Source organism: Pygocentrus nattereri, chromosome 4 (assembly GCF_015220715.1).
Source record: "Pygocentrus nattereri isolate fPygNat1 chromosome 4, fPygNat1.pri, whole genome shotgun sequence".
Taxonomy (NCBI): Eukaryota; Metazoa; Chordata; class Actinopteri; order Characiformes; family Serrasalmidae; genus Pygocentrus; species Pygocentrus nattereri.
In genome coordinates this window covers 48,784,428-48,800,993 of record NC_051214.1, presented here as the reverse complement: position 1 = coordinate 48,800,993, position 16,566 = coordinate 48,784,428, and the positions used below count along the sequence as shown (strand labels likewise).

The following is a 16,566-nucleotide window of genomic DNA, read 5'->3' as shown; positions in this document are numbered from 1 at the left end:
GGTTCTCCGGGCATTGGCCAAATCCAGACTCATTCATCAGACTCCCAGAAAGAGCAACGTTATTGGTCATGCCACAGAACAAGTTTCCACTGCTCCAGAGTCCAGTGGCGGCGTACTTTACACCACTCTCCCCAACTTTTGTCCATAGTGAACAAAAGAATGGACGTATTGGTGGAGGGAGCACATGCTGGACTGAGGCTTCTACCTCGGTCCAATTGGGAAGTAGAAAGAGCCGTGCCTCCAGATAAATGAAAAGCAGCCCGTAGTCGGCAGGATTCGAACCTGCGCGGGGAAACCCCAATGGATTTCTAGTCCATCGCCTTAACCACTCGGCCACGACTACCAAGCACGTGCAAGCTCTGGCCCGCAACGGCTCAAACTACACAAGTCAGCCATAGCCATTCAAAAGACAAATAAGCCAAACTGGAGCACAAGGTGATTGAAAAGCTTGTCAGAAGTGGGATTCGAACCCACGCCTCCAGGAGAGACTGCGACCTGAACGCAGCGCCTTAGACCGCTCGGCCATCCTGACAACCTGCCAGAAGCCGCACGTAGTGTAGGTGACGCTTATATGTTTTGGTCCCGACATTAAAACAGAAAGAATCCCTCTTTATTGTAACTCCAAAGGCTTTAGAGGCAGGTGCTTCGTTAAAGCGACTATGGCTCTGATGTACGTTCAAGATAGTCTTTTTAACCACAGGCTGGGTTCTGTCATGAAGCAGCTACAGCCCCTCTGCCAGATAAACGAAAACACCTCCGTAGTCGGCAGGATTCGAACCTGCGCGGGGAGACCCCAATGGATTTCAAGTCCATCGCCTTAACCACTCGGCCACGACTACCGGCCGCGCTTCATGAACCAGTGCCTGCGGCTGAACTTGCACAAGTCGGTCATGGATATTTACTTAGTGCAACTATGCAAAAGTCGAGCACGAGGCATTTGAAAAGCATGTCAGATGCAGGCTTCGAAGCCACGCCTTCATGACGCAGCCTTTTCTTCTTCTTTGAGAACTTAATCTGAGAATTTCACCATATGGACAAAAACATTGGAACACCTGCACATTCAGGAGCTTTCATGACCTCTCATTCTAAATCCATAGGTGTTAATATGGAGTTAGTCCCCCTGTTGCAGCTATAACAGCTTACACTGTTTTGGGAAGGCTTTCTACAAGACTTGGGAGTGTGTCTGTGGAAAAGTTGCCCTTTCATCCAGAAGGGCAGTTGTGAGGTCAGCCACTGATGTTGGTCTAGAGGGCCTGGTTCGCAATCTCCGTTCTAGTTCATCCCAAAGGTGTTCAGTGGGGTTGAGGTCAGGGCTCTGTGTGGGCCAGTCACGTTCTTCCACACCAAACTCACCCAACCATGCCTTTAATGGAGCTTGTTTTGAGCACTGGGGCACATTCATGCTGGAAGAGAAAAGGACCTATCCTAAATTTTTTCCACAAAGCTAGAAGCCTAAAATTTCCAAAATGTCATGATACGCTGAAGCATTAAGATTTCCCCTGACTGGAACTAAGGTGCCTAGGCCAGCCCCTAAAAAACAACCCCATAGCATTATCCCTCCTCCAGTAAACTTTACAGTTGGCACAATGCAGTGAGGTAGGTAAGGTTCTCCGGGCATTGGCCAAATCCAGACTCATTCATCAGACTCCCAGAAAGAGCAACGTTATTGGTCATGCCACAGAACAAGTTTCCACTGCTCCAGAGTCCAGTGGCGGCGTACTTTACACCACTCTCCCCAACTTTTGTCCATAGTGAACAAAAGAATGGACGTATTGGTGGAGGGAGCACATGCTGGACTGAGGCTTCTACCTCGGTCCAATTGGGAAGTAGAAAGAGCCATGCCTCCAGATAAATGAAAAGCAGCCCGTAGTCGGCAGGATTCGAACCTGCGCGGGGAAACCCCAATGGATTTCTAGTCCATCGCCTTAACCACTCGGCCACGACTACCAAGCACGTGCAAGCTCTGGCCCGCAACGGCTCAAACTACACAAGTCAGCCATAGCCATTCAAAAGACAAATAAGCCAAACTGGAGCACAAGGTGATTGAAAAGCTTGTCAGAAGTGGGATTCGAACCCACGCCTCCAGGAGAGACTGCGACCTGAACGCAGCGCCTTAGACCGCTCGGCCATCCTGACAACCTGCCAGAAGCCGCACGTAGTGTAGGTGACGCTTATATGTTTTGGTCCCGACATTAAAACAGAAAGAATCCCTCTTTATTGTAACTCCAAAGGCTTTAGAGGCAGGTGCTTCGTTAAAGCGACTATGGCTCTGATGTACGTTCAAGATAGTCTTTTTAACCACAGGCTGGGTTCTGTCATGAAGCAGCTACAGCCCCTCTGCCAGATAAACGAAAACACCTCCGTAGTCGGCAGGATTCGAACCTGCGCGGGGAGACCCCAATGGATTTCAAGTCCATCGCCTTAACCACTCGGCCACGACTACCGGCCGCGCTTCATGAACCAGTGCCTGCGGCTGAACTTGCACAAGTCGGTCATGGATATTTACTTAGTGCAACTATGCAAAAGTCGAGCACGAGGCATTTGAAAAGCATGTCAGATGCAGGCTTCGAAGCCACGCCTTCATGACGCAGCCTTTTCTTCTTCTTTGAGAACTTAATCTGAGAATTTCACCATATGGACAAAAACATTGGAACACCTGCACATTCAGGAGCTTTCATGACCTCTCATTCTAAATCCATAGGTGTTAATATGGAGTTAGTCCCCCTGTTGCAGCTATAACAGCTTACACTGTTTTGGGAAGGCTTTCTACAAGACTTGGGAGTGTGTCTGTGGAAAAGTTGCCCTTTCATCCAGAAGGGCATTTGTGAGGTCAGCCACTGATGTTGGTCTAGAGGGCCTGGTTCGCAATCTCCGTTCTAGTTCATCCCAAAGGTGTTCAGTGGGGTTGAGGTCAGGGCTCTGTGTGGGCCAGTCACGTTCTTCCACACCAAACTCACCCAACCATGCCTTTAATGGAGCTTGTTTTGAGCACTGGGGCACATTCATGCTGGAAGAGAAAAGGACCTATCCTAAATTTTTTCCACAAAGCTAGAAGCCTAAAATTTCCAAAATGTCATGATACGCTGAAGCATTAAGATTTCCCCTGACTGGAACTAAGGTGCCTAGGCCAGCCCCTAAAAAACAACCCCATAGCATTATCCCTCCTCCAGTAAACTTTACAGTTGGCACAATGCAGTGAGGTAGGTAAGGTTCTCCGGGCATTGGCCAAATCCAGACTCATTCATCAGACTCCCAGAAAGAGCAACGTTATTGGTCATGCCACAGAACAAGTTTCCACTGCTCCAGAGTCCAGTGGCGGCGTACTTTACACCACTCTCCCCAACTTTTGTCCATAGTGAACAAAAGAATGGACGTATTGGTGGAGGGAGCACATGCTGGACTGAGGCTTCTACCTCGGTCCAATTGGGAAGTAGAAAGAGCCGTGCCTCCAGATAAATGAAAAGCAGCCCGTAGTCGGCAGGATTCGAACCTGCGCGGGGAAACCCCAATGGATTTCTAGTCCATCGCCTTAACCACTCGGCCACGACTACCAAGCACGTGGAAGCTCTGGCCCGCAACGGCTCAAACTACACAAGTCAGCCATAGCCATTCAAAAGACAAATAAGCCAAACTGGAGCACAAGGTGATTGAAAAGCTTGTCAGAAGTGGGATTCGAACCCACGCCTCCAGGAGAGACTGCGACCTGAACGCAGCGCCTTAGACCGCTCGGCCATCCTGACAACCTGCCAGAAGCTGCACGTAGTGTAGGTGACGCTTATATGTTTTGGTCCCGACATTAAAACAGAAAGAATCCCTCTTTATTGTAACTCCAAAGGCTTTAGAGGCAGGTGCTTCGTTAAAGCGACTATGGCTCTGATGTACGTTCAAGATAGTCTTTTTAACCACAGGCTGGGTTCTGTCATGAAGCAGCTACAGCCCCTCTGCCAGATAAACGAAAACACCTCCGTAGTCGGCAGGATTCGAACCTGCGCGGGGAGACCCCAATGGATTTCAAGTCCATCGCCTTAACCACTCGGCCACGACTACCGGCCGCGCTTCATGAACCAGTGCCTGCGGCTGAACTTGCACAAGTCGGTCATGGATATTTACTTAGTGCAACTATGCAAAAGTCGAGCACGAGGCATTTGAAAAGCATGTCAGATGCAGGCTTCGAAGCCACGCCTTCATGACGCAGCCTTTTCTTCTTCTTTGAGAACTTAATCTGAGAATTTCACCATATGGACAAAAACATTGGAACACCTGCACATTCAGGAGCTTTCATGACCTCTCATTCTAAATCCATAGGTGTTAATATGGAGTTAGTCCCCCTGTTGCAGCTATAACAGCTTACACTGTTTTGGGAAGGCTTTCTACAAGACTTGGGAGTGTGTCTGTGGAAAAGTTGCCCTTTCATCCAGAAGGGCATTTGTGAGGTCAGCCACTGATGTTGGTCTAGAGGGCCTGGTTCGCAATCTCCGTTCTAGTTCATCCCAAAGGTGTTCAGTGGGGTTGAGGTCAGGGCTCTGTGTGGGCCAGTCACGTTCTTCCACACCAAACTCACCCAACCATGCCTTTAATGGAGCTTGTTTTGAGCACTGGGGCACATTCATGCTGGAAGAGAAAAGGACCTATCCTAAATTTTTTCCACAAAGCTAGAAGCCTAAAATTTCCAAAATGTCATGATACGCTGAAGCATTAAGATTTCCCCTGACTGGAACTAAGGTGCCTAGGCCAGCCCCTAAAAAACAACCCCATAGCATTATCCCTCCTCCAGTAAACTTTACAGTTGGCACAATGCAGTGAGGTAGGTAAGGTTCTCCGGGCATTGGCCAAATCCAGACTCATTCATCAGACTCCCAGAAAGAGCAACGTTATTGGTCATGCCACAGAACAAGTTTCCACTGCTCCAGAGTCCAGTGGCGGCGTACTTTACACCACTCTCCCCAACTTTTGTCCATAGTGAACAAAAGAATGGACGTATTGGTGGAGGGAGCACATGCTGGACTGAGGCTTCTACCTCGGTCCAATTGGGAAGTAGAAAGAGCCGTGCCTCCAGATAAATGAAAAGCAGCCCGTAGTCGGCAGGATTCGAACCTGCGCGGGGAAACCCCAATGGATTTCTAGTCCATCGCCTTAACCACTCGGCCACGACTACCAAGCACGTGCAAGCTCTGGCCCGCAACGGCTCAAACTACACAAGTCAGCCATAGCCATTCAAAAGACAAATAAGCCAAACTGGAGCACAAGGTGATTGAAAAGCTTGTCAGAAGTGGGATTCGAACCCACGCCTCCAGGAGAGACTGCGACCTGAACGCAGCGCCTTAGACCGCTCGGCCATCCTGACAACCTGCCAGAAGCCGCACGTAGTGTAGGTGACGCTTATATGTTTTGGTCCCGACATTAAAACAGAAAGAATCCCTCTTTATTGTAACTCCAAAGGCTTTAGAGGCAGGTGCTTCGTTAAAGCGACTATGGCTCTGATGTACGTTCAAGATAGTCTTTTTAACCACAGGCTGGGTTCTGTCATGAAGCAGCTACAGCCCCTCTGCCAGATAAACGAAAACACCTCCGTAGTCGGCAGGATTCGAACCTGCGCGGGGAGACCCCAATGGATTTCAAGTCCATCGCCTTAACCACTCGGCCACGACTACCGGCCGCGCTTCATGAACCAGTGCCTGCGGCTGAACTTGCACAAGTCGGTCATGGATATTTACTTAGTGCAACTATGCAAAAGTCGAGCACGAGGCATTTGAAAAGCATGTCAGATGCAGGCTTCGAAGCCACGCCTTCATGACGCAGCCTTTTCTTCTTCTTTGAGAACTTAATCTGAGAATTTCACCATATGGACAAAAACATTGGAACACCTGCACATTCAGGAGCTTTCATGACCTCTCATTCTAAATCCATAGGTGTTAATATGGAGTTAGTCCCCCTGTTGCAGCTATAACAGCTTACACTGTTTTGGGAAGGCTTTCTACAAGACTTGGGAGTGTGTCTGTGGAAAAGTTGCCCTTTCATCCAGAAGGGCATTTGTGAGGTCAGCCACTGATGTTGGTCTAGAGGGCCTGGTTCGCAATCTCCGTTCTAGTTCATCCCAAAGGTGTTCAGTGGGGTTGAGGTCAGGGCTCTGTGTGGGCCAGTCACGTTCTTCCACACCAAACTCACCCAACCATGCCTTTAATGGAGCTTGTTTTGAGCACTGGGGCACATTCATGCTGGAAGAGAAAAGGACCTATCCTAAATTTTTTCCACAAAGCTAGAAGCCTAAAATTTCCAAAATGTCATGATACGCTGAAGCATTAAGATTTCCCCTGACTGGAACTAAGGTGCCTAGGCCAGCCCCTAAAAAACAACCCCATAGCATTATCCCTCCTCCAGTAAACTTTACAGTTGGCACAATGCAGTGAGGTAGGTAAGGTTCTCCGGGCATTGGCCAAATCCAGACTCATTCATCAGACTCCCAGAAAGAGCAACGTTATTGGTCATGCCACAGAACAAGTTTCCACTGCTCCAGAGTCCAGTGGCGGCGTACTTTACACCACTCTCCCCAACTTTTGTCCATAGTGAACAAAAGAATGGACGTATTGGTGGAGGGAGCACATGCTGGACTGAGGCTTCTACCTCGGTCCAATTGGGAAGTAGAAAGAGCCGTGCCTCCAGATAAATGAAAAGCAGCCCGTAGTCGGCAGGATTCGAACCTGCGCGGGGAAACCCCAATGGATTTCTAGTCCATCGCCTTAACCACTCGGCCACGACTACCAAGCACGTGCAAGCTCTGGCCCGCAACGGCTCAAACTACACAAGTCAGCCATAGCCATTCAAAAGACAAATAAGCCAAACTGGAGCACAAGGTGATTGAAAAGCTTGTCAGAAGTGGGATTCGAACCCACGCCTCCAGGAGAGACTGCGACCTGAACGCAGCGCCTTAGACCGCTCGGCCATCCTGACAACCTGCCAGAAGCCGCACGTAGTGTAGGTGACGCTTATATGTTTTGGTCCCGACATTAAAACAGAAAGAATCCCTCTTTATTGTAACTCCAAAGGCTTTAGAGGCAGGTGCTTCGTTAAAGCGACTATGGCTCTGATGTACGTTCAAGATAGTCTTTTTAACCACAGGCTGGGTTCTGTCATGAAGCAGCTACAGCCCCTCTGCCAGATAAACGAAAACACCTCCGTAGTCGGCAGGATTCGAACCTGCGCGGGGAGACCCCAATGGATTTCAAGTCCATCGCCTTAACCACTCGGCCACGACTACCGGCCGCGCTTCATGAGCCAGTGCCTGCGGCTGAACTTGCACAAGTCGGTCATGGATATTTACTTAGTGCAACTATGCAAAAGTCGAGCACGAGGCATTTGAAAAGCATGTCAGATGCAGGCTTCGAAGCCACGCCTTCATGACGCAGCCTTTTCTTCTTCTTTGAGAACTTAATCTGAGAATTTCACCATATGGACAAAAACATTGGAACACCTGCACATTCAGGAGCTTTCATGACCTCTCATTCTAAATCCATAGGTGTTAATATGGAGTTAGTCCCCCTGTTGCAGCTATAACAGCTTACACTGTTTTGGGAAGGCTTTCTACAAGACTTGGGAGTGTGTCTGTGGAAAAGTTGCCCTTTCATCCAGAAGGGCATTTGTGAGGTCAGCCACTGATGTTGGTCTAGAGGGCCTGGTTCGCAATCTCCGTTCTAGTTCATCCCAAAGGTGTTCAGTGGGGTTGAGGTCAGGGCTCTGTGTGGGCCAGTCAAGTTCTTCCACACCAAACTCACCCAACCATGCCTTTAATGGAGCTTGTTTTGAGCACTGGGGCACATTCATGCTGGAAGAGAAAAGGACCTATCCTAAATTTTTTCCACAAAGCTAGAAGCCTAAAATTTCCAAAATGTCATGATACGCTGAAGCATTAAGATTTCCCCTGACTGGAACTAAGGTGCCTAGGCCAGCCCCTAAAAAACAACCCCATAGCATTATCCCTCCTCCAGTAAACTTTACAGTTGGCACAATGCAGTGAGGTAGGTAAGGTTCTCCGGGCATTGGCCAAATCCAGACTCATTCATCAGACTCCCAGAAAGAGCAACGTTATTGGTCATGCCACAGAACAAGTTTCCACTGCTCCAGAGTCCAGTGGCGGCGTACTTTACACTACTCTCCCCAACTTTTGTCCATAGTGAACAAAAGAATGGACGTATTGGTGGAGGGCAGCACATGCTGGACTGAGGCTTCTACCTCGGTCCAATTGGGAAGTAGAAAGAGCCGTGCCTCCAGATAAATGAAAAGCAGCCCGTAGTCGGCAGGATTCGAACCTGCGCGGGGAAACCCCAATGGATTTCTAGTCCATCGCCTTAACCACTCGGCCACGACTACCAAGCACGTGGCAAGCTCTGGCCCGCAACGGCTCAAACCTACACAAGTCAGCCATAGCCATTCAAAAGACAAATAAGCCAAACTGGAGCACAAGGTGATTGAAAAGCTTGTCAGAAGTGGGATTCGAACCCACGCCTCCAGGAGAGACTGCGACCTGAACGCAGCGCCTTAGACCGCTCGGCCATCCTGACAACCTGCCAGAAGCCGCACGTAGTGTAGGTGACGCTTATATGTTTTGGTCCCGACATTAAAACAGAAAGAATCCCTCTTTATTGTAACTCCAAAGGCTTTAGAGGCAGGTGCTTCGTTAAAGCGACTATGGCTCTGATGTACGTTCAAGATAGTCTTTTTAACCACAGGCTGGGTTCTGTCATGAAGCAGCTACAGCCCCTCTGCCAGATAAACGAAAACACCTCCGTAGTCGGCAGGATTCGAACCTGCGCGGGGAGACCCCAATGGACTTCAAGTCCATCGCCTTAACCACTCGGCCACGACTACCGGCCGCGCTTCATGAACCAGTGCCTGCGGCTGAACTTGCACAAGTCGGTCATGGATATTTACTTAGTGCAACTATGCAAAAGTCGAGCACGAGGCATTTGAAAAGCATGTCAGATGCAGGCTTCGAAGCCACGCCTTCATGACGCAGCCTTTTCTTCTTCTTTGAGAACTTAATCTGAGAATTTCACCATATGGACAAAAACATTGGAACACCTGCACATTCAGGAGCTTTCATGACCTCTCATTCTAAATCCATAGGTGTTAATATGGAGTTAGTCCCCCTGTTGCAGCTATAACAGCTTACACAGTTTTGGGAAGGCAAGACTTGGGAGTGTGTCTGTGGAAAAGTTGCCCTTTCATCCAGAAGGGCATTTGTGAGGTCAGCCACTGATGTTGGTCTAGAGGGCCTGGTTCGCAATCTCCGTTCTAGTTCATCCCAAAGGTGTTCAGTGGGGTTGAGGTCAGGGCTCTGTGTGGGCCAGTCAAGTTCTTCCACACCAAACTCACCCAACCATGCCTTTAATGGAGCTTGTTTTGAGCACTGGGGCACATTCATGCTGGAAGAGAAAAGGACCTATCCTAAATTTTTTCCACAAAGCTAGAAGCCTAAAATTTCCAAAATGTCATGATACGCTGAAGCATTAAGATTTCCCCTGACTGGAACTAAGGTGCCTAGGCCAGCCCCTAAAAAACAACCCCATAGCATTATCCCTCCTCCAGTAAACTTTACAGTTGGCACAATGCAGTGAGGTAGGTAAGGTTCTCCGGGCATTGGCCAAATCCAGACTCATTCATCAGACTCCCAGAAAGAGCAACGTTATTGGTCATGCCACAGAACAAGTTTCCACTGCTCCAGAGTCCAGTGGCGGCGTACTTTACACCACTCTCCCCAACTTTTGTCCATAGTGAACAAAAGAATGGACGTATTGGTGGAGGGAGCACATGCTGGACTGAGGCTTCTACCTCGGTCCAATTGGGAAGTAGAAAGAGCCGTGCCTCCAGATAAATGAAAAGCAGCCCGTAGTCGGCAGGATTCGAACCTGCGCGGGGAAACCCCAATGGATTTCTAGTCCATCGCCTTAACCACTCGGCCACGACTACCAAGCACGTGCAAGCTCTGGCCCGCAACGGCTCAAACCACACAAGTCAGCCATAGCCATTCAAAAGACAAATAAGCCAAACTGGAGCACAAGGTGATTGAAAAGCTTGTCAGAAGTGGGATTCGAACCCACGCCTCCAGGAGAGACTGCGACCTGAACGCAGCGCCTTAGACCGCTCGGCCATGCTGACAACCTGCCAGAAGCCGCACGTAGTGTAGGTGACGCTTATATGTTTTGGTCCCGACATTAAAACAGAAAGAATCCCTCTTTATTGTAACTCCAAAGGCTTTAGAGGCAGGTGCTTCGTTAAAGCGACTATGGCTCTGATGTACGTTCAAGATAGTCTTTTTAACCACAGGCTGGGTTCTGTCATGAAGCAGCTACAGCCCCTCTGCCAGATAAACGAAAACACCTCCGTAGTCGGCAGGATTCGAACCTGCGCGGGGAGACCCCAATGGATTTCAAGTCCATCGCCTTAACCACTCGGCCACGACTACCGGCCACGCTTCATGAACCAGTGCCTGCGGCTGAACTTGCACAAGTCGGTCATGGATATTTACTTAGTGCAACTATGCAAAAGTCGAGCACGAGGCATTTGAAAAGCATGTCAGATGCAGGCTTCGAAGCCACGCCTTCATGACGCAGCCTTTTCTTCTTCTTTGAGAACTTAATCTGAGAATTTCACCATATGGACAAAAACATTGGAACACCTGCACATTCAGGAGCTTTCATGACCTCTCATTCTAAATCCATAGGTGTTAATATGGAGTTAGTCCCCCTGTTGCAGCTATAACAGCTTACACTGTTTTGGGAAGGCTTTCTACAAGACTTGGGAGTGTGTCTGTGGAAAAGTTGCCCTTTCATCCAGAAGGGCATTTGTGAGGTCAGCCACTGATGTTGGTCTAGAGGGCCTGGTTCGCAATCTCCGTTCTAGTTCATCCCAAAGGTGTTCAGTGGGGTTGAGGTCAGGGCTCTGTGTGGGCCAGTCACGTTCTTCCACACCAAACTCACCCAACCATGCCTTTAATGGAGCTTGTTTTGAGCACTGGGGCACATTCATGCTGGAAGAGAAAAGGACCTATCCTAAATTTTTTCCACAAAGCTAGAAGCCTAAAATTTCCAAAATGTCATGATACGCTGAAGCATTAAGATTTCCCCTGACTGGAACTAAGGTGCCTAGGCCAGCCCCTAAAAAACAACCCCATAGCATTATCCCTCCTCCAGTAAACTTTACAGTTGGCACAATGCAGTGAGGTAGGTAAGGTTCTCCGGGCATTGGCCAAATCCAGACTCATTCATCAGACTCCCAGAAAGAGCAACGTTATTGGTCATGCCACAGAACAAGTTTCCACTGCTCCAGAGTCCAGTGGCGGCGTACTTTACACTACTCTCCCCAACTTTTGTCCATAGTGAACAAAAGAATGGACGTATTGGTGGAGGCAGCACATGCTGGACTGAGGCTTCTACCTCGGTCCAATTGGGAAGTAGAAAGAGCCAGGCCTCCAGATAAATGAAAAGCAGCCCGTAGTCGGCAGGATTCAAACCTGCGCGGGGAAACCCCAATGGATTTCTAGTCCATCGCCTTAACCACTCGGCCACGACTACCAAGCACGTGGAAGCTCTGGCCCGCAACGGCTCAAATCACACAAGTCACCCATAGCCATTCAAAAGACAAATAAGCCAAACTGGAGCACAAGGTGATTGAAAAGCTTGTCAGAAGTGGGATTCGAACCCACGCCTCCAGGAGAGACTGCGACCTGAACGCAGCGCCTTAGACCGCTCGGCCATCCTGACAACCTGCCAGAAGCCGCACGTAGTGTAGGTGACGCTTATATGTTTTGGTCCCGACATTAAAACAGAAAGAATCCCTCTTTATTGTAACTCCAAAGGCTTTAGAGGCAGGTGCTTCGTTAAAGCGACTATGGCTCTGATGTACGTTCAAGATAGTCTTTTTAACCACAGGCTGGGTTCTGTCATGAAGCAGCTACAGCCCCTCTGCCAGATAAACGAAAACACCTCCGTAGTCGGCAGGATTCGAACCTGCGCGGGGAGACCCCAATGGACTTCAAGTCCATCGCCTTAACCACTCGGCCACGACTACCGGCCGCGCTTCGTGAACCAGTGCCTGCGGCTGAACTTGCACAAGTCGGTCATGGATATGTACTTAATGCAACTATGCAAAAGTCAAGCACGAGGCATTTGAAAAGCATGTCAGATGCAGGCTTCGAAGCCACGCCTTCATGACGCAGCCTTTTCTTCTTCTTTGAGAACTTAATCTGAGAATTTCACCATATGGACAAAAACATTGGAACACCTGCACATTCAGGAGCTTTCATGACCTCTCATTCCAAATCCATAGGTGTTAATATGGAGTTAGTCCCCCTGTTGCAGCTATAACAGCTTACACAGTTTTGGGAAGGCAAGACTTGGGAGTGTGTCTGTGGAAAAGTTGCCCTTTCATCCAGAAGGGCATTTGTGAGGTCAGCCACTGATGTTGGTCTAGAGGGCCTGGTTCGCAATCTCCGTTCTAGTTCATCCCAAAGGTGTTCAGTGGGGTTGAGGTCAGGGCTCTGTGTGGAGACCCCAATGGATTTCAAGTCCATCGCCTTAACCACTCGGCCACGACTACCGGCCGCACTTCGTGAACCAGTGCCTGCGGCTGAACTTGCACAAGTCGGTCATGGATATTTACTTAGTGCAACTATGCAAAAGTCGAGCACGAGGCATTTGAAAAGCATGTCAGATGCAGGCTTCGAAGCCACGCCTTCATGACGCAGCCTTTTCTTCTTCTTTGAGAACTTAATCTGAGAATTTCACCATATGGACAAAAACATTGGAACACCTGCACATTCAGGAGCTTTCATGACCTCTCATTCTAAATCCATAGGTGTTAATATGGAGTTAGTCCCCCTGTTGCAGCTATAACAGCTTACACTGTTTTGGGAAGGCTTTCTACAAGACTTGGGAGTGTGTCTGTGGAAAAGTTGCCCTTTCATCCAGAAGGGCATTTGTGAGGTCAGCCACTGATGTTGGTCTAGAGGGCCTGGTTCGCAATCTCCGTTCTAGTTCATCCCAAAGGTGTTCAGTGGGGTTGAGGTCAGGGCTCTGTGTGGGCCAGTCAAGTTCTTCCACACCAAACTCACCCAACCATGCCTTTAATGGAGCTTGTTTTGAGCACTGGGGCACATTCATGCTGGAAGAGAAAAGGACCTATCCTAAATTTTTTCCACAAAGCTAGAAGCCTAAAATTTCCAAAATGTCATGATACGCTGAAGTTCTGAACAAGTTTCCACTGCTCCAGAGTCCAGTGGCGGCGTACTTTACACCACTCTCCCCAACTTTTGTCCATAGTGAACAAAAGAATGGACGTATTGGTGGAGGGAGCACATGCTGGACTGAGGCTTCTACCTTGGTCCAATTGGGAAGTAGAAAGAGCCGTGCCTCCAGATAAATGAAAAGCAGCCCGGAGTCAGCAGGATTCGAACCTGCGCGGGGAAACCCCAATGGATTTCTAGTCCATCGCCTTAACCACTCGGCCACGACTACCAAGCACGTGCAAGCTCTGGCCCGCAACGGCTCAAACTACACAAGTCAGCCATAGCCATTCAGAAGACAAATAAGCCAGACTGGAGCACAAGGTGATTGAAAAGCTTGTCAGAAGTGGGATTCGAACCCACGCCTCCAGGAGAGACTGCGACCTGAACGCAGCGCCTTAGACCGCTCGGCCATCCTGACAACCTGCCAGAAGCTGCACGTAGTGAAGGTGACGCTTATATGTTTTGGTCCCGACATTAAAACAGAAAGAATCCCTCTTTATTGTAACTCCAAAGGCTTTAGAGGCAGGTGCTTCGTTAAAGCGACTATGGCTCTGATGTACGTTCAAGATAGTCTTTTTAACCACAGGCTGGGTTCTGTCATGAAGCAGCTACAGCCCCTCTGCCAGATAAACGAAAACACCTCCGTAGTGGGCAGGATTCGAACCTGCGCGGGGAGACCGCAATGGATTTCAAGTCCATCGCCTTAACCACTCGGCCACGACTACCGGCCGCGCTTCGTGAGCCAGTGCCTGCGGCTGAACTTGCACAAGTCGGTCATGGATATTTACTTAGTGCAACTATGCAAAAGTCGAGCACGAGGCATTTGAAAAGCATGTCAGATGCAGGCTTCGAAGCCACGCCTTCATGACGCAGCCTTTTCTTCTTCTTTCAGAACTTAATCTGAGAATTTCACCATATGGACAAAAACATTGGAACACCTGCACATTCAGGAGATTTCATGACCTCTCATTCTAAATCCATAGGTGTTAATATGGAGTTAGTCCCCCTGTTGCAGCTATAACAGCTTACACTGTTTTGGGAAGGCAAGACTTGGGAGTGTGTCTGTGGAAAAGTTGCCCTTTCATCCAGAAGGGCATTTGTGAGGTCAGCCACTGATGTTGGTCTAGAGGGCCTGGTTCGCAATCTCCGTTCTAGTTCATCCCAAAGGTGTTCAGTGGGGTTGAGGTCAGGGCTCTGTGTGGAGACCCCAATGGATTTCAAGTCCATCGCCTTAACCACTCGGCCACGACTACCGGCCGCACTTCGTGAACCAGTGCCTGCGGCTGAACTTGCACAAGTCGGTCATGGATATTTACTTAGTGCAACTATGCAAAAGTCGAGCACGAGGCATTTGAAAAGCATGTCAGATGCAGGCTTCGAAGCCACGCCTTCATGACGCAGCCTTTTCTTCTTCTTTGAGAACTTAATCTGAGAATTTCACCATATGGACAAAAACATTGGAACACCTGCACATTCAGGAGCTTTCATGACCTCTCATTCTAAATCCATAGGTGTTAATATGGAGTTAGTCCCCCTGTTGCAGCTATAACAGCTTACACTGTTTTGGGAAGGCTTTCTACAAGACTTGGGAGTGTGTCTGTGGAAAAGTTGCCCTTTCAGCCAGAAGGGCATTTGTGAGGTCAGCCACTGATGTTGGTCTAGAGGGCCTGGTTCGCAATCTCCGTTCTAGTTCATCCCAAAGGTGTTCAGTGGGGTTGAGGTCAGGGCTCTGTGTGGGCCAGTCAAGTTCTTCCACACCAAACTCACCCAACCATGCCTTTAATGGAGCTTGTTTTGAGCACTGGGGCACATTCATGCTGGAAGAGAAAAGGACCTATCCTAAATTTTTTCCACAAAGCTAGAAGCCTAAAATTTCCAAAATGTCATGATACGCTGAAGTTCTGAACAAGTTTCCACTGCTCCAGAGTCCAGTGGCGGCGTACTTTACACCACTCTCCCCAACTTTTGTCCATAGTGAACAAAAGAATGGACGTATTGGTGGAGGGAGCACATGCTGGACTGAGGCTTCTACCTCGGTCCAATTGGGAAGTAGAAAGAGCCGTGCCTCCAGATAAATGAAAAGCAGCCCGGAGTCAGCAGGATTCGAACCTGCGCGGGGAAACCCCAATGGATTTCTAGTCCATCGCCTTAACCACTCGGCCACGACTACCAAGCACGTGCAAGCTCTGGCCCGCAACGGCTCAAACTACACAAGTCAGCCATAGCCATTCAAAAGACAAATAAGCCAGACTGGAGCACAAGGTGATTGAAAAGCTTGTCAGAAGTGGGATTCGAACCCACGCCTCCAGGAGAGACTGCGACCTGAACGCAGCGCCTTAGACCGCTCGGCCATCCTGACAACCTGCCAGAAGCTGCACGTAGTGAAGGTGACGCTTATATGTTTTGGTCCCGACATTAAAACAGAAAGAATCCCTCTTTATTGTAACTCCAAAGGCTTTAGAGGCAGGTGCTTCGTTAAAGCGACTATGGCTCTGATGTACGTTCAAGATAGTCTTTTTAACCACAGGCTGGGTTCTGTCATGAAGCAGCTACAGCCCCTCTGCCAGATAAACGAAAACACCTCCGTAGTGGGCAGGATTCGAACCTGCGCGGGGAGACCGCAATGGATTTCAAGTCCATCGCCTTAACCACTCGGCCACGACTACCGGCCGCGCTTCGTGAGCCAGTGCCTGCGGCTGAACTTGCACAAGTCGGTCATGGATATTTACTTAGTGCAACTATGCAAAAGTCGAGCACGAGGCATTTGAAAAGCATGTCAGATGCAGGCTTCGAAGCCACGCCTTCATGACGCAGCCTTTTCTTCTTCTTTCAGAACTTAATCTGAGAATTTCACCATATGGACAAAAACATTGGAACACCTGCACATTCAGGAGATTTCATGACCTCTCATTCTAAATCCATAGGTGTTAATATGGAGTTAGTCCCCCTGTTGCAGCTATAACAGCTTACACTGTTTTGGGAAGGCTTTCTACAAGACTTGGGAGTGTGTCTGTGGAAAAGTTGCCCTTTCATCCAGAAGGGCATTTGTGAGGTCAGCCACTGATGTTGGTCTAGAGGGCCTGGTTCGCAATCTCCGTTCTAGTTCATCCCAAAGGTGTTCAGTGGGGTTGAGGTCAGGGCTCTGTGTGGGCCAGTCAAGTTCTTCCACACCAAACTCACCCAACCATGCCTTTAATGGAGCTTGTTTTGAGCACTGGGGCACATTCATGCTGGAAGAGAAAAGGACCTATCCTAAATTTTTTCCACAAAGCTAGAAGCCTAAAATT

The 16,566-nt window shown here is 49.0% G+C and overlaps 30 non-coding genes across 30 annotated transcripts; all 30 read right to left on the bottom strand.

Annotated features, from left to right (window-relative positions):
* Positions 1 to 261: 261 nt before the first annotated feature.
* Positions 262 to 343, bottom strand: trnas-aga. Its single transcript has one exon. It is a non-coding gene; the product is annotated as a tRNA-Ser (tRNA).
* Positions 344 to 449: 106 nt separating this feature from the next.
* On the bottom strand, positions 450 to 532 carry trnal-cag. The gene has a single exon. It is a non-coding gene; the product is annotated as a tRNA-Leu (tRNA).
* A 225-nt stretch (positions 533 to 757) lies between these two features.
* trnas-uga lies at positions 758 to 839 on the bottom strand. The gene has a single exon. It is a non-coding gene; the product is annotated as a tRNA-Ser (tRNA).
* Positions 840 to 1,865: 1,026 nt separating this feature from the next.
* trnas-aga lies at positions 1,866 to 1,947 on the bottom strand. Its single transcript has one exon. It is a non-coding gene; the product is annotated as a tRNA-Ser (tRNA).
* A 106-nt stretch (positions 1,948 to 2,053) lies between these two features.
* Positions 2,054 to 2,136, bottom strand: trnal-cag. The gene has a single exon. It is a non-coding gene; the product is annotated as a tRNA-Leu (tRNA).
* Positions 2,137 to 2,361: 225 nt separating this feature from the next.
* On the bottom strand, positions 2,362 to 2,443 carry trnas-uga. Its single transcript has one exon. It is a non-coding gene; the product is annotated as a tRNA-Ser (tRNA).
* A 1,026-nt stretch (positions 2,444 to 3,469) lies between these two features.
* trnas-aga lies at positions 3,470 to 3,551 on the bottom strand. Its single transcript has one exon. It is a non-coding gene; the product is annotated as a tRNA-Ser (tRNA).
* A 106-nt stretch (positions 3,552 to 3,657) lies between these two features.
* On the bottom strand, positions 3,658 to 3,740 carry trnal-cag. The gene has a single exon. It is a non-coding gene; the product is annotated as a tRNA-Leu (tRNA).
* Positions 3,741 to 3,965: 225 nt separating this feature from the next.
* On the bottom strand, positions 3,966 to 4,047 carry trnas-uga. Its single transcript has one exon. It is a non-coding gene; the product is annotated as a tRNA-Ser (tRNA).
* Positions 4,048 to 5,073: 1,026 nt separating this feature from the next.
* On the bottom strand, positions 5,074 to 5,155 carry trnas-aga. The gene has a single exon. It is a non-coding gene; the product is annotated as a tRNA-Ser (tRNA).
* Positions 5,156 to 5,261: 106 nt separating this feature from the next.
* Positions 5,262 to 5,344, bottom strand: trnal-cag. Its single transcript has one exon. It is a non-coding gene; the product is annotated as a tRNA-Leu (tRNA).
* Positions 5,345 to 5,569: 225 nt separating this feature from the next.
* trnas-uga lies at positions 5,570 to 5,651 on the bottom strand. Its single transcript has one exon. It is a non-coding gene; the product is annotated as a tRNA-Ser (tRNA).
* A 1,026-nt stretch (positions 5,652 to 6,677) lies between these two features.
* On the bottom strand, positions 6,678 to 6,759 carry trnas-aga. The gene has a single exon. It is a non-coding gene; the product is annotated as a tRNA-Ser (tRNA).
* A 106-nt stretch (positions 6,760 to 6,865) lies between these two features.
* trnal-cag lies at positions 6,866 to 6,948 on the bottom strand. The gene has a single exon. It is a non-coding gene; the product is annotated as a tRNA-Leu (tRNA).
* Positions 6,949 to 7,173: 225 nt separating this feature from the next.
* On the bottom strand, positions 7,174 to 7,255 carry trnas-uga. Its single transcript has one exon. It is a non-coding gene; the product is annotated as a tRNA-Ser (tRNA).
* A 1,027-nt stretch (positions 7,256 to 8,282) lies between these two features.
* On the bottom strand, positions 8,283 to 8,364 carry trnas-aga. The gene has a single exon. It is a non-coding gene; the product is annotated as a tRNA-Ser (tRNA).
* A 108-nt stretch (positions 8,365 to 8,472) lies between these two features.
* On the bottom strand, positions 8,473 to 8,555 carry trnal-cag. The gene has a single exon. It is a non-coding gene; the product is annotated as a tRNA-Leu (tRNA).
* Positions 8,556 to 8,780: 225 nt separating this feature from the next.
* On the bottom strand, positions 8,781 to 8,862 carry trnas-uga. The gene has a single exon. It is a non-coding gene; the product is annotated as a tRNA-Ser (tRNA).
* Positions 8,863 to 9,881: 1,019 nt separating this feature from the next.
* trnas-aga lies at positions 9,882 to 9,963 on the bottom strand. The gene has a single exon. It is a non-coding gene; the product is annotated as a tRNA-Ser (tRNA).
* A 106-nt stretch (positions 9,964 to 10,069) lies between these two features.
* trnal-cag lies at positions 10,070 to 10,152 on the bottom strand. Its single transcript has one exon. It is a non-coding gene; the product is annotated as a tRNA-Leu (tRNA).
* A 225-nt stretch (positions 10,153 to 10,377) lies between these two features.
* Positions 10,378 to 10,459, bottom strand: trnas-uga. Its single transcript has one exon. It is a non-coding gene; the product is annotated as a tRNA-Ser (tRNA).
* Positions 10,460 to 11,485: 1,026 nt separating this feature from the next.
* Positions 11,486 to 11,567, bottom strand: trnas-aga. The gene has a single exon. It is a non-coding gene; the product is annotated as a tRNA-Ser (tRNA).
* A 106-nt stretch (positions 11,568 to 11,673) lies between these two features.
* trnal-cag lies at positions 11,674 to 11,756 on the bottom strand. The gene has a single exon. It is a non-coding gene; the product is annotated as a tRNA-Leu (tRNA).
* Positions 11,757 to 11,981: 225 nt separating this feature from the next.
* Positions 11,982 to 12,063, bottom strand: trnas-uga. The gene has a single exon. It is a non-coding gene; the product is annotated as a tRNA-Ser (tRNA).
* A 1,363-nt stretch (positions 12,064 to 13,426) lies between these two features.
* trnas-aga lies at positions 13,427 to 13,509 on the bottom strand. Its single transcript has one exon. It is a non-coding gene; the product is annotated as a tRNA-Ser (tRNA).
* A 105-nt stretch (positions 13,510 to 13,614) lies between these two features.
* trnal-cag lies at positions 13,615 to 13,697 on the bottom strand. Its single transcript has one exon. It is a non-coding gene; the product is annotated as a tRNA-Leu (tRNA).
* A 225-nt stretch (positions 13,698 to 13,922) lies between these two features.
* On the bottom strand, positions 13,923 to 14,004 carry trnas-uga. The gene has a single exon. It is a non-coding gene; the product is annotated as a tRNA-Ser (tRNA).
* Positions 14,005 to 15,367: 1,363 nt separating this feature from the next.
* Positions 15,368 to 15,450, bottom strand: trnas-aga. Its single transcript has one exon. It is a non-coding gene; the product is annotated as a tRNA-Ser (tRNA).
* Positions 15,451 to 15,555: 105 nt separating this feature from the next.
* On the bottom strand, positions 15,556 to 15,638 carry trnal-cag. The gene has a single exon. It is a non-coding gene; the product is annotated as a tRNA-Leu (tRNA).
* Positions 15,639 to 15,863: 225 nt separating this feature from the next.
* Positions 15,864 to 15,945, bottom strand: trnas-uga. The gene has a single exon. It is a non-coding gene; the product is annotated as a tRNA-Ser (tRNA).
* Positions 15,946 to 16,566: the final 621 nt, after the last annotated feature.